Source organism: Pinus tabuliformis, chromosome X (genome assembly GCF_031772625.1).
Source record: "Pinus tabuliformis cultivar Carrire ecotype Pingquan chromosome X, CPIR1, whole genome shotgun sequence".
NCBI lineage: Eukaryota > Viridiplantae > Streptophyta > Pinopsida > Pinales > Pinaceae > Pinus > Pinus tabuliformis.
Window position 1 is genome coordinate 1,225,758,404 of NC_142308.1, and position 17,502 is coordinate 1,225,775,905.

Here is a 17,502-nt window from a genome sequence, read left to right on the forward strand (position 1 = left end):
AGGCACCAGGCCTTTGTTTGTAGCAGCAAAGCGAGTGTTATCTCCACCCGGGGTGGAAGGGGCCTTGCTTCCTACATCAGAAATACAGGTATAGGACAAGGGCAAGAAGCCCAAGCATGAGAAGGGGCTTTCAAGTGTGCCACCAGGTGAATGAGAGACCAAATTTATTCTCCTTCACGATGATGATGATACAAATACACATCCACAAAATGCACAGCTGAAAGAGATCTTCCAGGAGCAAGAGACAGAGATTCAATTGTTGACACTCAACTTGGAGATGGCCAAATGGAACATCAGGTATTTGGAGCAGAGGAAAAAATAGATGGAATACCAGCATGTGATCATGGAGCTGCAGAACATCCGTGAGGATCGCCTAACTGCCCAGCAGAGGAGGATTGAATTCACTTCATTGAAGCAACAGGTTATTGATGATCGTGAGTCTATTCTCGAGAGAGTCAACATGCACTTGAAAAAAATGTTTAACAAATCCGACGAAGACAACACACTGTTGAGACACATGGCTCGTCATTACAAGGCACAGAACTTGAGTTTGAGAGCCCGAATAAGGCGTTTGAAAGCAAAATTGAAGAAAGCCACAAGAAGGGAAAAACAGGTAAAACAACAAGACAAGCTTAGAATCTTGGCCAAGGCTTCCTTGGCTCAGCATGGCACTCCATAGAGAGCCCCCAACCCAAATCTCAAAAAATTTGGGGCAATTTTGTGTTTTTGGAAATTTTTTGGTCAAAAAACAGGGTTTTTCTCCCTGTGCGTCGCGCACCCCGCGCGGTGCTAAAATTCTAGAACTTAGATCGAGGAACGGCTTGAATTTTTAGATTCATCATCGAAAAATACGTGTACTGGTGTCCATGCAAGAAATTTTGACAAGTTTTGGGTCTCCTAAAGGTCAAAAAACAGCCAAAAATGGCCTCTCTGCCACTTTTTGGACACACAGAAAGCAGTCTTGGGAGAATGAAGTTTTGGAGGGGAAAATGAGCTTCAAATTCCGAAATTCTAGTTGGGTTGGAAAGTAGACGGGCCAATATTTCCAAAAATCCCACTTGGGCACATTTTTGACACCTGCAAGTGCCCCAAAATAGGCCCCAAAGTAGCGCGACGCACAGAGAAAAGCGCGCGGGGCACAGAGGAAATTTTGCCCAATTGCTCCCGTTTCGTGAAATTTCGGGTCGCGACTTCTCCAAGTGGGCCCGGTAATCCACTCATCAGTTTTTTGGCACCAAAGGTGGCTTTTAAAGAGTTTTCTCTCCAGGTGGGCATCTATCCAAGTGGCAAAGAATGCAAAGGGTCACCACAGCCAAATGTCATGCTTGAGAGCGCTGCACCTATAGTTGATGGTTGGCTCTCCATCTCCATTTCGAAATGATTTGAGTAACTTCCCAACCCCTGGGCGTTCCATCTCTTCTCCCCACATTCTCTATATTGTATGCATTTTATTTGCAAAGAGTTGGCTTGCTTGTAACTTCTGAGAGATTGTGGGAAAGAAACTCTGTTTCTGCACTGTGTATTTTTGACAAAGAGTTTAATGAAAGGCAGCGGCTCTGTTTCATGAGATTCTTGTGGTTGTGAGTGTAGAAAATGTGTTCTTATGTTCCATATGTATCTTGTTATGTTTCATAATTCATTTCATGTTTCATTTCAGTGAAATTTTCTAAGTGAGATTAGGTAGAATTCAATTTATATTGCTCCGCCTGTGGGAAAATTTCATATGCAATGTTATTCTTCTGTTGAAAAGGATTCATGCGACCATGCCCTTTTCACTATCTTCGGCAATATTTCCATTCTGCGTCACCTTAAGTTGAAATTGCTGTGCTTCCTGCCTACCTTGCCTCACGGAATAATCTGTGCCTTCATTCTCAATTCTTTGTTCTTTGCTGAGCGCCAGTCCCATATACATCTCAGAAGTTTCAGTCATTTCGAAAATCTTTTCCAAAATCCCTTTTAATTTACTAGCCTAAGGTAAATATTTCATTGTAAGTCATCTCAGACCATTTTTCATATCCATTTGCTGAGTGTGACTCGGAGAAAGCCCTCTCCTGCTCTCGTAGGGCTAGCTACGAGACTGAGAGTGGTTTGTGGTTACCCTAATTTCTTGCCTTCCTTCATCCTAAGATAGATTTAGGTGCTAACATAGTGGTGACTCCGCTGGGGACTTAAGTTGAAAATCAAATCCCCTTGTATCATAAGAATTCTAGGCTTCCGGATGATGAGCTTAGGATTGGAAAGGCTGAGCAAGTTGGTTGTGTCACGTAATTCCTCTCAATAGCACGCTGGCTTCAAGACAATATACCAGAGTGAATCCAGACCCGGACCCTCCTCACATTTATGAAAATCCAAATTTGATCCCAAGACTCCTTCGTCAAGAAAGCACCATAACCCCCGTGTTCAAATCCTCTTCATGTCCCGACATTTTTTAATACCTTGAAGAGCTTGACTTTGACGAACGATTTGAGATATCATTGTTTGAATCTAAATCCGAAAAGGCTGTTGATTACACTGTTCGCGATCCGCAATTTCTTGTAGATCTTGAGATGGAAAGAGCTAATATATTAATTGATAACTACATTGCCACACAGCCCCAAACTCCTAGTGCAAGCACCTTGCAAACTGTGCACACTCCTCCAACACCTCCAAGGCCAAATCCACCAAGAATGATGGCTGCCCGTTTTTCTCCTCTTGTTTTGCCCCAAGTCCTAGATGACATGCCAAATGACTATCAAAGTAAAATCCCATTTTTTAACGGCACTCCTAATAGTATTACAGCTCAACAACATGTGGATAAAATGGCAGATTTCTATGAACTTCATGAGATTGATGCGGAGAACATGGCAATGAGGCTATTTGTAAAAACATTTGCAGGTGATGTGAGGAAATGGTTCAGAGGTTTGAAGGCTGCAAGCATCACCACCTTGGTTGAGCTACAAAGACAATTTTTGAACAGGTGGGAAGTCAAAAAGAATCCCCTTCAAATTCTGGCCGAGTATGAACAAATCAAGCGGAATGCCAGTGAGTTGGTCCAAGATTATTGTGTTATATTTAATGCAGTCTACAATGATATCCCAGACCATCTAAAGCCACCGGTGGGACTAGCAATGATGAAGTTTCCGGATGGTTTTGATGCTGACATGGCATACCAATTAAGAGAGAGGGAACCGGCTACAATGGAGGACATGCAGAAGATTGCGGTCAGCGTTGAGGCAAATCTGCTGTCCAAAAGAGCAAGAGTGAAAGTAGAGAAGAAAACTACAGTGAAAGAAGAATCTTCTTCAATGGATCAGCTACTCAAGAAGGTTGAACAGATGCTTGAAAGGGTAAGACTTGACAAGCCAGAGCCACAAGTTAGGAATCCTAACTTTCGTGGCCAACAACAGCCACAATATAGAATTAGACAAAGAGATCAGTGGACTCAAGAGCAGATAGCACAATAGCCGATACAAACACCTTTGCAGCAGAATTTTGTACATGGACCGGAATCAGATGAGGAAGGGAATGTAATAGGCGAAGAAAACCATCTCTTTACTCCATATGAGCAGCCTACTTACATCATCGAAGAAGAGGAATGTGCAGTGAATTCAGCTACACACCAAGACACCGATTATATCCTAGCTAACGAAACCATGTTGGAAGAAGAGTCAAAAGAATATCAAAGGGGGTATATGAATGCTTTGTCCACACAAAAACAACAATATTCCCTTCGAAACAGAGATGTACCTACTAAACCAACTCAGAAAAAGAAGGAGGATGAAACAAAAAAGAAAGATCTATCAACTACACAAAGAAAGGGAAAGGAGGCGGTTGTTCCGGGGAGCAACAAATCAAAATCAACAGAACAATCATAGCAACCGGCCACCTCAAAAGACAAGGAAAGGAAAAAGATCCCAATCAATGAGGTAGAAAGAACTCCCGCTTTCATCCTAGAGAATGAGATTTCTAAGCTAAAGGTATCCATCCCTTTGACTGAAATCATGAAGAACAACGGCTATAGAGGATAGATTTCTAAATTGTTGAACTTAGACCTAATGTTGGACATGGTAAACGTGGAAGATGATAAGCCTGAAATGATTTTTGGGCCAACGACAAATGGTGAGTCTCCCGAGAGCGAAGTGCCAACCTTCTATATCAGTTTATGCTTGCATGACTTTGTGCTACACAATGCCATGTTCGATTCTGGAGCCTCTCACAATCTCATGCCCAAGGCTATCATGGATAAGCTTGGTCTGGACATCACCCGCCAATATCATGATCTCTATTCATTCGACTCCAGCAGAGTAAGGTGCATAGGGCTCATCAAAGACTTAGTCGTGAGTCTAGATCAGCTTCCTATGAAAAATGTTTTGATGGATGTAGTGGTAGCAGACATTCCTCCAAGGTTTGGTATGCTTCTTTCTAGGTCTTGGGTGGAAAAATTGAAGGGGACACTACAGCTGGATTTCTCCTATGCGACAATCCCGGTGTTTGGACAGATGAGGAAATTATATCGGGAACAAAAGATGAAGTATATGATCACAAGCAAGGAGAAACCAATAAATCATCCTATAAACTATGTACATACAGATTTAGAGTCTTTTGTTTTGTTTTCAGATAGTTTAAATGAAATAGACAGTTACATAGTAGAAGCAGATGACATTCCAGAGATAACAGAAAATTTTAGAGAGATTTTGAAGAAAGAAAGACAAGAAAAGCAACAAAATATTGGGCAATCAGTTGGAAATGATGGACATCAAACGAACAATGGACAACAAAAATATTTTCAACACTTGCAAGTAGAAGAAGAAGGCTTATGGACCATGGATTTTGATGGAGCAGTAGGGAATGATGGAGCTGGTATTGGTATTTGGGTACGCAGTCCTTTCTCCGCCCCAAACAAAGTACCTAGTAGCGTGATAGTTTGCTCCTACAAGCTGGCCTTCGAATGTTCCAACAATGAAGCCGAATATGAAGCTCTGATTGTTGGCCTAAAGATTCTTAGGAAGCTGAATGCAAAGAGGATTTCAGTATATGGCGATTTCGAGTTGGTGATAAAACAAGTCAGAGTTGAGTACCAAACAAAACATCCTAGGATGCAGGCCTATCGTAATGCAGTTTTGGACATCTTGAAGCTATTTTCCGAATACACCTTGACATGTGTGCCACGAATACAAAACAGTATTGCTGATGCTCTTACCAAGGCAACGAGCAGCTTGAAGATCCCCATGAACTCCAGCAACAAATTTGAAATCCATGTCAAGCACCGTCCAACCATTCTAGACAATCAACGACATTGGCAAGTGTTCCAAGATGACGAGGAGATTAAGGATTTTCTGCTCAACAAAGGCAGGTTCAAAGAAACCTTAATCGATGTGGAAAACGATGAGAACAAAGGGAATGGTACAGAAGAAGTTCAAATCAATCAAATGGACGTATTACAGTTAAAGAACAACGTCATTCCTAAAGGCTTGATACCCCTAGAAGAAATTTTCGATCATGATGATGTAGCTTGCAAGCCAACTTTGCAGCCCACGGAGAAAGGTGTAGAAGAAGTCAACATCGGTACAACAGCAAATCCAAAATTGGTAAAATTTTCCAAGACACTACCGCCAAAGATCAAGGACAAATATATCAGTTTGATGGCTTCATTTGTAGATGTATTTGCTTGGGATTATTCAGATTTAAATACCTATGATACGAACATCATTCAGCACACCATACCTATCAAGCCCAATCATAAACCATTTAGACAAAAGTTGAGAAGGATCAATCCAAAGTTGCTGCCATCCATCGAAAAAGAGGTAAATAGGTTGCACAAGTCAGGTATCATTATGCCTATCAGATTTTCAGATTGGATATCTAACTTAGTGCCTGTATGAAAGAAGACCGGTGAGATCCGCCTATGCATTGATTTCAGAAATCTAAACAAGGTCTCATTGAAGGACAACTATCCACTGCCCAAGATGGACCATATACTTCAGCGAGTAGTGGGGGCATCTCGTATGTCATTGCTTGATGGTTATTCCAGATATAACCAAATTTCAGTCCATGAAGATGATAGGGATAAGACAGCATTCACAACTCCATGGGGAACATTTCACTATGCCAAAATGCCATTCTATTTGAAGAATGCAGGTGCCACATTTCAGCATGCAATGGACTTGGCGTTTGCAAATGAGAAGGATGTGTTTTTGGTGGTGTACTTGGATGACTTGACGATGTTTTCAAAATATGATGAAGAGCATATGCATCAACTAAAAATTGTCTTTCAAAAATGCAGGAAATATGGCCTATCGCTGAATCCTAAGAAGAGCTTGTTCACCATGGAGGAAGGAAAACTACTTGGCCATATCATTTCAAAAGATGGCATCCGTATAGACCCAGCACGTGTCCAAGCAATTCAGCAAATCGATCTGCCTAGGAACAAAAAGGAGATACAATCATTTAACGGTAAGATGAATTTTCTGCGTCGCTTTGTGCCTAATCTTGCGGAACACTTGAAAGAAATGACCAACATGCTTAAGAAGGACAACCAAGTGAAATGGACGGATGAGGCTGTAAAATCGTTCAACTTGGTCAAATTGGTCCTTTCTTCAGCTCCAGTTCTAGTCAGCCCGGATTACACTCAAGATTTCATATTGTTTTCATTTTCTTCTGAGCACACTATGGCAACGGTATTGTTGCAGAAAAGGGATGATCATGAAAGACCCATTGCATTCTTTAGCAGGGCTATAAGGGATGTAGCTTTGAAGTACAACATCATTGAGAAGCAAGCCCTAGCATTGGTGAAGGCACTGAAGGATTTCCGGGTGTATATCTTACATTCTCACATTCTGGCTTATGTTCCTAATACTGCTGTGAAAGATGTTTTAGTGCAGATCGATCTGGAAGGGAGAAGAGGCAAATGGATCGCAGCCTTGCTAGAATACGATGTGGAGATAAAGCCTACAAAGCTGGTCAAAGGATAGGGGTTGGCGAAACTAATGGCTGAATCAAACTTGCATGCATTTGACATAAATCTGATCGCTACCTTGTCTGATGAGAATGAGGAAGGAACATCAGTTCAGGTATCCGAAATGTTTGATTTGTCCCCATGGTATTCTGATATAATATATGTGCTGAAAAATCTATCACCACCGCCCGGCATGGCTAGAAACAAAGAGAGAACACTTAAATTGAAGGCTGCCAAATTTTGTATCTTGAATTCTGCACTGTATTGGAAAGATCCCGGTGGCATTTTGCTAAATTGTATGGTGGAAGAGGAGGCAAAGAAAGTGATGGAAGACTTCCATGGAGGAGAGTGTGGTGGAAATCTTTTTTGGAAGTCAACAGTGAACAAAATCTTAAGAGCAGGGTACTACTGGCCTACTTTGTTTGTTGATGTGCATAAGATAGTAAAGCGTTGTCATAAGTGTCAAATTTTCGAAGGAAAACAAAAATTACAGCCTTCGCCACTTAAGCCTATCGAAGTAAGCGCTCCATTCCAGCAGTGGGGGCTGGATTTCATTGGGGAAATTCATCCTGCATCTTCCGGACAGCATAGGTGGATCCTTACAGCGATGGACTATTTCACAAAATGGATTGAGGCAGCACCTACTAGACAAGCGATGGACACGGTAATCATCTCATTTCTCGAAAATAACATCTTATCTCTCTTTGGTTGTCAAAACAAAATAATCACTAATAATGCAGTAGCTTTTAAATCGAAAAGGATGGTAGAATTTTGTCACAAATATCACATAATTTTGGGTCATTCAACTGCCTATCATCCGCAAGGCAATGGATTGGCGGAATCTTCGAATAAATCTTTGGTAAACATCATCAAGAAGCTGCTAGAAATTAATAAGAAGAGTTGGAACAAGAGGCTGGTTCCTGCACTTTGGGCAGATCGAATCAGTCAGAAAAAGTCTATTGGTATGTCACCGTTTGAGCTAGTTTATGGAGTAGACATAGTATTCCCAGCCACCCTTGTTGCCCCGGTGGTCAGACTTCTTAAGGAGGCAGGCAGTGAGGAAGATCCCATGCAGAGAAGGCTGAATCAAATGATCCACTTGCAGCAAACAAGAGAAGAAGTTTTCCAAAACACATCCAAGTTGCAGGAGAAGATAAAGAAAATTTATGACAGAAAAGCTAAAGCGGACAAATTTCAGTTGGATGATGTGGTGCTGAAGTGGGATGCAAGGAATGAAGAGAAAGGCAAGCACAAAAAGTTTGAAAATATGTGGAAGGGTCCTTTCAAAATCGCAACATATAGAGGTCAAAATTCCTTTCTTCTGAAGGAAATGAACGGGGAAGACTGTCTTGGAGGGCCGATCAATGGTCGGCTGCTCAAGCGGTATCATTGTTGATCTATTAATGCTGCTTCCACTGTCATTGTAAATACCATTTTTATTTCAGTTTGGTTTCAGTATGTATAGTCAGTTTTTGAGTTATTCCAATTGTCAAGTTTGAGTCAATTTCTTAGTTACTCCAGTTTTTTAAATAAGTCAGAGTCTTGTGCTATTTATCGAAATGATGACTCCATAGCCCAATGGACCAAGAGGCACTGTCTAGATCCTCTAGAGATCTGCTATTCTTGGCACCTCCATGGGAGGTACCATCCCCCATTGGAGCCAATGTTAGAGTCAGTCTGGTCAGCCCTCCGTCAGAGATCAATGCTCTTTGTGCATTTCAATTTTTAGGTGTCCCGCTCCATTCATTCAGCTGCGTTCCGCTAGGGGCATTCCATGATCTGACGGAGAAGGTCATGCTACTCATTTCCCCTCATGTCTGGCCTCTGCTGATTCAGGTCTTGGTCCAAAATCAATGAAATTCATGATAGTCAAGGTCTGGTCCTATTTCAGGACAGAGTCAATTCTTATGGTTTGAGTCTAGAAATTCATCAGTTTAGTCTCTAAAAAACATGTCCAGAAACAAGCCATGTAGGCCAGAGGGAGACCTTATACAACTATGGTTCAAAAAACTTCATCATCACCTGAAGAGACATCGACTCTTCTTCAAAACTCAGTTTTGAAGAAAAGTCAAGCAAGGTCAACTATGACAAAATTTTCCAAAAATCGCCAGTTGACATTTTCAGATGCAGTCATGGATTTCAAAGCCAGGTGCCCTGTCATACAGTCCCTGCAAACAAATGCTGAAAATTTCATCAAGAGAGCCAAAATTTCGAAGAAATAATGAAAAGTAGTGTGTTCTTAAAGGCTAATGAAAAGGTGCAAAACTCAACATTAGAAAGTGGGTTTTAAAGAGGAAAAAATCAAACCCATCTCTCCCAAGCCTATAAATACATGTTTGGCCCCAAAATCAAAAGCATTATGCTATTGCAAGCCTGGGAGAGACAGTGATAAGGTAAAAGAGTGATATTGTGAACGGTTGAGTGAGTTGGGAGGCGATTACAGAGAGCACAACGCATACACCAGGTCGCGTGGCGCACAAAGAAGGCACGATGCATTGGCAGCTAACCCGCAGTGTAAAATCACCACAGGCGCGGTGCATATAAGGCGCGTGGTGCACTGGGTTTGGCGCACGATGCACAGAGCCAGGAGGATAAACAACCTTGCAAACTACTTCAAAATCTTGGTGGAGGCGGGCAAACAAGAGGTAGGCTCAGCTGAAACTTCTTCTTCATCAATTTTGTCTATGCTTTGGGGTTTGTAAGATGTTGAATTATATCCAAAGCATATTGGCCATCCATGAAAATAATTCAGCAAAGCAAAAATGATAAATGGGATTACAAATTTGCAATGATGTCACCAAGGTCTGCTCCCCTCCCCTTGTCTCCTCACTTCTCATTGTTCCCGCCTCCATTCCCATCATGATTCCTAAGGAAAACGCCCTAAAACCCTCACCCCTTTTTTTTCAAGCAAATTTGGCTGACTTTAACAGTGCGCGGTGCATACACATGGTGGCGCGGTGTGATGAGCCCCAAAAATGGACAATTATTTGGGCTCATTCAACCTCCTAATTTCACTTAATCCACCATTCTCATTAGTTTATTGCATGTTTTTTATTATATTTATGTTAATAGAGTGAATTTGGTTAGTCATTATGCCAACAAGTCTAATGGGTGCTTTGTGTAGCCTTTTTGGTCAATTTGGAGACAAAATTTAAGGTCTTAATGAGCACTTGGCAGCCAAATTCGTGGGAAGACAAGGGAGAGGTTTTGTAGGAAGGTGTCCCCTTCATTTATGGGCCCTTACCTTGAATTCTCCACCATCAGCTCGGAGTTCAAGGGCCACCGAATCAATCAGCACAAGGGCAGCCAAGCAAGTCAAGTAGGACTGCTGTTAACTCCAAGTTTTGGGCAGCCGAGTCCCTAAAGTTTAGGAGGACTGTTGGGTCCTCAATTTGTATAAATAAGAAGGCTTAGGGCCTCATTTTGGTTAACCAGTGGATGTTAGCTAGTTAGCCAGTAGATAGTTAGCTAGTGGTTAGTCATTTTGTAGCCAATAGTTAGCTAGTTTATGGTTCGATTTGGATGCAATAGATTAGCTTTGCTTTCAGCTCATTTGCAAGTTCTTCTTGTGGACAGTTTTGATGTAACTTTTCATTTCTTGATCAATAAAAATGAATCCAGTTTTGCACCAGCTCAAAATCTCTCTTGGGAGGCTGTAGCTCTTGGGGTTGGGCCCATCTCAAGCGCCCAGTACCTCCTTCGTTTATCTTTATGTGTTTGCTGTGTTCTTAAAATAAAATCTGCTATTTAGATTTAGATCTTTCTTCGTTATTTAGATTATTTTTGATGGTTAAAGTAGCTGTTTATGTTTAAAATATATTGGTAGGATAATAACAGGAAAAAGCTCCAAAAAAGGGTCAGCAAACGCTTTTGGTTTCACCTCTTCCTTATTGGATCAGGGGCTGGAGTTGAAGTAACCATGCTGTCCCAAACAAAAGCACTTTCTTTGCTTCACCATGCAATCATTAGTGTTTGAATCTCGTTCGTAGAACTTGATATCAGTTTGGATGCATGCTTAGGTTTATGATCACTTAGTTTCATAGTTGTTTCACATGGTTTCACTGCAAATAAACTTCTGTTCATTTCCTTTTGCTGTTAGGTCAGATTAGAGTGAAGTAACTAGGTCATAGGTTTTATAACTAGATCTTTGTTTTCTTGCATGTCTTTGTTTGGTCAGTTTGAAAAACCACTTGCAGAGTACCTGTTATCCTTCCTTACCTGCCCATACTCCATCCAACCTACCTGCTTCGCCCTTCACTTGTAACCCTTACCTTACATTTGCCTCATCCGCTTACTTTGCCATGATTCTCATCTTCTTGTGCAACATCGCTTCATCCATCCTTGAACAAATCCAATCGCTCCTTAGCCTCATCCACCAAGCCCTAGACCTCTTCACACCCCTATTTCACCTCCATACTCATTCCTCCATCTTTTTCCCTCCATCCATTCTCCAAAATCCTCTTTTCAGAACATCCTGTAGAAATCTCTGAACATCCTGTAGAACCCCTGCAGACTTCCTGTAGAAGCTCACAAATGAGGTTTCTTGATAGCCAAACTTTGTGAAACTCTCTGGAAGGGTGTTAGGGACTCCTTAGACCCTCTCTGAACCTTCCCGACCTCTTCCAAGCATTTCTCCTCCTTGATCCACCTCTGCACAGTGAAAAGCTAGTTAAAAGCACATGCATGATAATTCTAATAACTTAATCAAAAATACAAAAAGATGTTTTCTTCAGATAGTGATAACTTAGACACATGCATTTTACCTTCCTAGAAGTAATGGCATCTCTTTCAGTAGTTTGCATGCTCTCCTTTGCGTCAGTAGGACTAGCTAGTAGAATTAGGGTTTGCTAGGGTTTGCGTTTGTTTTTGGCTTTCAGTTTCTTTTTGCAATTAGGTTAGCTTCCTTCGAGTTAGCTTTCATCCATCAATTAAAAAGCTTCTTCTAAGAGCTCATAGAAGTTGGCTTAAGCTCCTAGCGGACTTGTGCCAGCTGACCAAGTGACAGCTGCGGCAAGAGCTAGTACTTGTGCATACAGCACCGTCGCTTCCAAGTTTGTTACGAACTACCGGGTTGATAAAATAATAGAAGGGAGTTCCAGGAGTTGTAGCATTATTGCTACAATACTGGGGCCCACCATCTTTTTGGCGCCGTTGCCAGGGAAGCGTCAGAGTATTGGTGATTGCCGCTTTTATTCTATTTTCCACTACAATCTTCTGCTAAGTAGTTTATTTCATTTCCATTATGCAATTTCGTTTATGCAAAAGTAGATTAGCCTTTCCCGCTTTCATAGATTAGCATTTCAATTCCGCAATTTCATTTCTGCAAGCGTAGATTAGCATTTCAATTCCGCAAGCATAGACTAGCATTTCATTCCTGCAATTTCATTTGAGCAAAATAGATTAGTCCTTTCCTGCTTTCGTTTCAATTCCGCATTTTCGTTTTAGCAAGATAGTTGCAGTTCAATCTATTTTAGTTTTGCAGGTACAAGAAGAAAAATACAAAAAAATCAACCAAAAAGATTTCCTTTCATGCCTTGTAGGAGTAGAGATAAGTTAGAAAAATGATTTCACAACACCCCCCATTGCTTCACACGGCCAACCTTCTCTCTTCTTCGATGGCTGTGACTAAGAAGAACCCTTGGATGGACATCAAGGAATATTTAAAGAACCTCTAGGGGAGAAGAAGAAGAAAACATTCCTCTGGAGCAAATGGCTACAAGTAGAGATGTTGGGAGCAATACCTTGTCCAAGAATGAGTTTGCAACTCAAATGGAAGATTTCAAGAGTGATATGAGGCAGTTTCTTGCCATGCAACTGGATACCTTACAGATCCAAAGGAAGCAAGAGGGATCCAAGAGCGCTCTGGTCATCTTTTGTCCTAGGTGCACTAGGAAACATCCTAGGAACGAATGTCCAATGCACTCCCTAGAAGTGTGTTTCATCTGTGAAGAATACCATCCTACAAATCAGTGCCCTTCCTTGCCTGGACTTAAAGTTGCATATCAAAGAGTTAAAGGAGCCACTGAATCACTCTATTATATGAACCAAAGGAGGCCACATGAACCTAGATCTTATCAGCAGGAAGTGCAAGGGACATCCGAGACCTATTATGACCCCTATCAAGCCACTTTCATGCCTTCTTGGGGTCCCCCTGCTCATCCTTCCTGGTCTACACCTCCTCCTTGGTCATATTCTCCTTGTTCCTTCACAGATCCATATTATGCCATACCAGTTGCTCATTCATTTCACTCTTATGCTCAGCCACAGCCTCAGTCGAATGCACCTTATCAAGAGTGGAGGCCCCAGTACAACTCTCATCCCGCTCATTTTTCTCCACCACCTGCTCATCCACAACCATCGCCTCCTCCTCCACCAAGGCAACCCCAAATGCCTACCCAACCACAATGCCATCCATCTCCATCTCAATTTCACACCTCCACTCAACTACCCGTACCATTTCCAAAGCCATACCATGGAGTAGCTCAACCCAATTGCAAAGCTGAGGCACAACATGTGCAAATGACTCCTTTTGAGCTCAATGATGTTCACCAAAGCTTAGGAAGAGTGTTGCAAAAAAGAGATTATATTCACAACATTGAAGGACCAAAGGAAAAAGAAGATTCCAAAGAGGAGATCAAAGAACCATGGGCTGCACTTGATGAAGAGAAGAGATCAGAATCAGAGGTCGAGAGAATTCCTTCATGGTTACCATCAAATCCTCCATGTACTCAAGAGAAAGATCAGCAAAAAGAGGAAGATGAGAAGGTCATGATCGAAGGTGACATGAAGAATGATCTAGATCAGCAAAAGGACCAAGGATATCAAGGCTATATTGAGATATGGTTTCAGAAGGTGACTAAGTTGCAGCGGTACTCTCTTCCTCAGCTATGTTTGATCCCTTCAAAGTCAGATCATTTGGTCTCTAAAGTCCGAATAGTTGTCCAAGCATGCATTTCGAGCCTTCACATCATTTTTTCTATAATATCGATGTGCACATGGCTCCATTGGAAGTATTCTTATACTTGAAAATGATTTTGTTTTTCAAGTAGGGTAGGGTAGAGAAAAAAAAAAGAAAAAAAAAGGAAAAAAGAAAAGAAAAGAAAAAATGAAAAAAGAGGAAAATAGAAATCTAAGGTGAAAACCTCCTCAGAGGTGCCTTAGATTGGCTCATTGATTGAAAACCTCCATGAGGCGGTCAATGGGTTGGAAAAAAGAGAAAAGAGAATAAGATCTTTGGGTGAAAACCTCCCTTGGAGGCGCCCAAGGCAGGCAATTAGGGTGAAAACCTCCATGAGGCGCCCTAGTTGTTTTTCAAAAAAAAACAAAAGAGAAAAAGAAAAATAAAAATAAAACTAATTCCATTGGCTAATTGGAGGTTTCAAGAAGGACGTTTCATGACAGGAGGAGCACTCAAATCAAGGTTAAAGTAATTTTTCTTGTGCCTTCTACAGGAAGCTCTGTATTTCTATAGGAAACATCCTGTAGAACCTTTGGACGAGCCAAATCCAATTTCAAAAGTGAATCTAATGGTGGGAATCTGTTGATTAGGCCTACAAGAACTTGTGTGTCCATCCCTTGCCTTTATCCATCATTTTTTTCCACCTCCTTGTGCTTCTCATTGTGCTTCTACAGGAACTTCCTGTAGAAATTGTGGGAAACTAGACATGGATTTCAAAAAGTGGTTTGGCGAACATGGTAGCTTCCTCAAGGGTTCAGAAGTCCTCATGCAATCTTCCAACTCCTCCTCCATCATCTCCATACCTGCATCACATCCCAAATTCATTTTTCATAGCATGCAACAAAAATGCAAAAATCCTTGAGGCAAAAATCCATAGAACAAAATTTGTTTTTGCCATAACTTGAAAACCATGGATCCATTTGACAAACCGTTTTATGGGGAATTGTACAAGGGTGATGGCAACATGCTTGAGCAGTTTCAGCCAATTCCGGTGCACGGTTTCCAAGAAATCAGCCTCCATCACCATCAGCCATTTTTGCATTTTCTCCATAACCGTGCATCTGTTTCAAAACCTGTTTCATGGGGATATGCATATGAGTGATGGTAACCTACCCAAGCAGTTTCAGCCGATTCTGATGCATGGTTTCCGAGAAATTGATCTCTGAAATCTTCAGCCATTTTCCATTTTTCTCGAAATCCGTGCATCCATTGATCACGATTTTGCTATGGGAGATGCATCATGATGATAGAAACATGCTCAACAAGTTTTATATCAATCCGCTTTACCGTTTGGGAGAAATGGCTGACTTTAACAGTGCGCAGCGCATACACATGGTGGCGCGGCGCACTCGGGGCGCGCGACGCACTGGGAGCCCGGCCATAGTGCAAATTTTCCACTGGCGTGGTGCATACCCGGTGCGCGGTGCACAGACTTAGAAGCCCAAAAATGCATTAAATCGCCCAATATTTTGTGAATAACTATCAAATTTGAAAGGTAGACCAACTACCTTCACTCTTGGCATTAAACTTGAAAAGAATACAAGGATTTTGATGAATATGAATCAAATGCAAAAGTTTTGATAAAGCCAACAAAAGGAGACACAAAGAACTCAAACTGCTAGGGTTTTGCTACAGTAACAAGGTTTTCAAAGTGTTCCCCTACCCTACCCCTATCACCATTTTCCCTGCATCATTCTCCCTATGTCATCACCCTAACACCCCTGTAATCCTATTCCTTTTTCCCCCTTTATTCCTATGGCTCAAAATTCAAACCCTACCCCATCAAACCTATACCCAAAATACTCCTAAATCCCTGATAACTTTCTCCTCTTAAACCCCTATCCCTATTTCATCATTCCCCTCCTAATACTCCCTATTTTATTGTCCCCGTGGTGACAGATTTGCAGAGCATCTACCAGTTCAGTGGGTTTAAAGGGTAGCAAAGAAATTCAAGGTACAAGTAGAAGAAATGGCATCGGAAAATTCATCAGAATATGAGGGGGAGACCCACAGTGACACAGCTTCAGGAGAACAGGCTCCCCGGAGACCTAGGAGTGGCAGACATGTCAGGGATGAACCAAACACCCTCACTGAGTTGCAGGCATGCCCTCTCGCTATGTCTTGTTTCCAGCACTTAGCATGTTTTGGATTTTTTCAGAGGGTGGCAAATGTCAGAATTCATCATGAGTTGGCCCGTCTTTTTGCACTTCACCTGCATGGAGGACAGTCTATCTTGGCTGGGGTCACTTTCACATTGACACCCGAAACCATATCAGTGGCAACAGGCATACCAAATGTTGGAGAACAGTGGCACAAGAAGATGAAGGTGGAGAGGGAACTTTATGAGCCTTACATAAAGGCCATTTGTTTGAGTCAGCTCACTAGAGTTTTCCCATTCAGATTTCTGAGAGATGATTATGCTCCGCTCATGAGATTGATCATGAAATACTTCAATTGTGAGGGGAGGTTTTCTCGCCTTTATGCATATCACATCAGGTTGCTCATGCACTTTACCAGGGCGCGTATGATGAACCTCCCATTTTTCATTTGCAGGAACATAGAGAAGATGAGAAATTTCATGCAGCACAAGACCCCTCGGCAGCAGCTCAACAGTGTTTATCGCTTTGCTCTTATCCAGCTTTTGGTGGACCATTAGTTGGAACTGCACGGCATTTCTTGGGAGGGCTTCATATCCCGTGACTTCTTCAGCACTCCACAGGTAGTATCAGAGGTCAAGCATGAGATAGGTGGTCCTTCTCATCAGCATGAGCATCATTAGACCACTGTGGTGCCAGTTTCCATCACATATCAGAGAGGCTATCCAAAAGGCACCAAGCCTTTGTTTGCAGCAGCAAAGCGAGTGTTATCTCCACCCGGGGTGGAAGGGGCCTCGCTTCCTACATCAGAAATACAGGTACAGGACAAGGGAAAGAAGCCCAAGCATGAGAAGGGGCCTTCAGGTGTGCCAGCAGGTGAACGAGAGACCAAATTCATTCTCCTTCATGATGATGATGATACAAATACACGTCCACAAAATGCACAGTTGAAAGAGATCTTCCAGGAGCAAGAGACAGAGATTCAATCATTGACACTCAAGTTGGAGATGGCCAATGGAACATCAGGTATTTGGAGCAGAGGAACAAACAACTGGAAGAACAACATGTGATCATGGAGCTGCAGAACATCCGTGAGGATCGCCTAACTGCCCAGCAGAGGAGGATTGAATTCACTTCATTGAAGCAACAGGTTATTGATGATCGTGAGTCTGTTCTCGAGAGAGTCAACATGCACCTGGACAACATGTTTAACAAGGCCGACGAAGACAACACACTATTGAGACACATGGCTCGTCATTACAGGGCACGGAACTTGAGTTTGAGAGCCCGAATAAGGAGTTTGAAAGCAAAATTGAGGAAAGCCACAAGAAGGGCAAAACGGGAAAAAGAGCAATACATGATTAGAATCTTGACTGAGGCTTCCTTGGCTCAGCATGGCACTCCATAGAGAGCCCCCAGCCCAAATTTCAAAAAATTTGGGGCAATTTTGTGTTTTTGGAAATTTTTTGGTCAAAAAACAGGGTTTTTCTCCCTGTGCGTCGCGCACCCCGCGC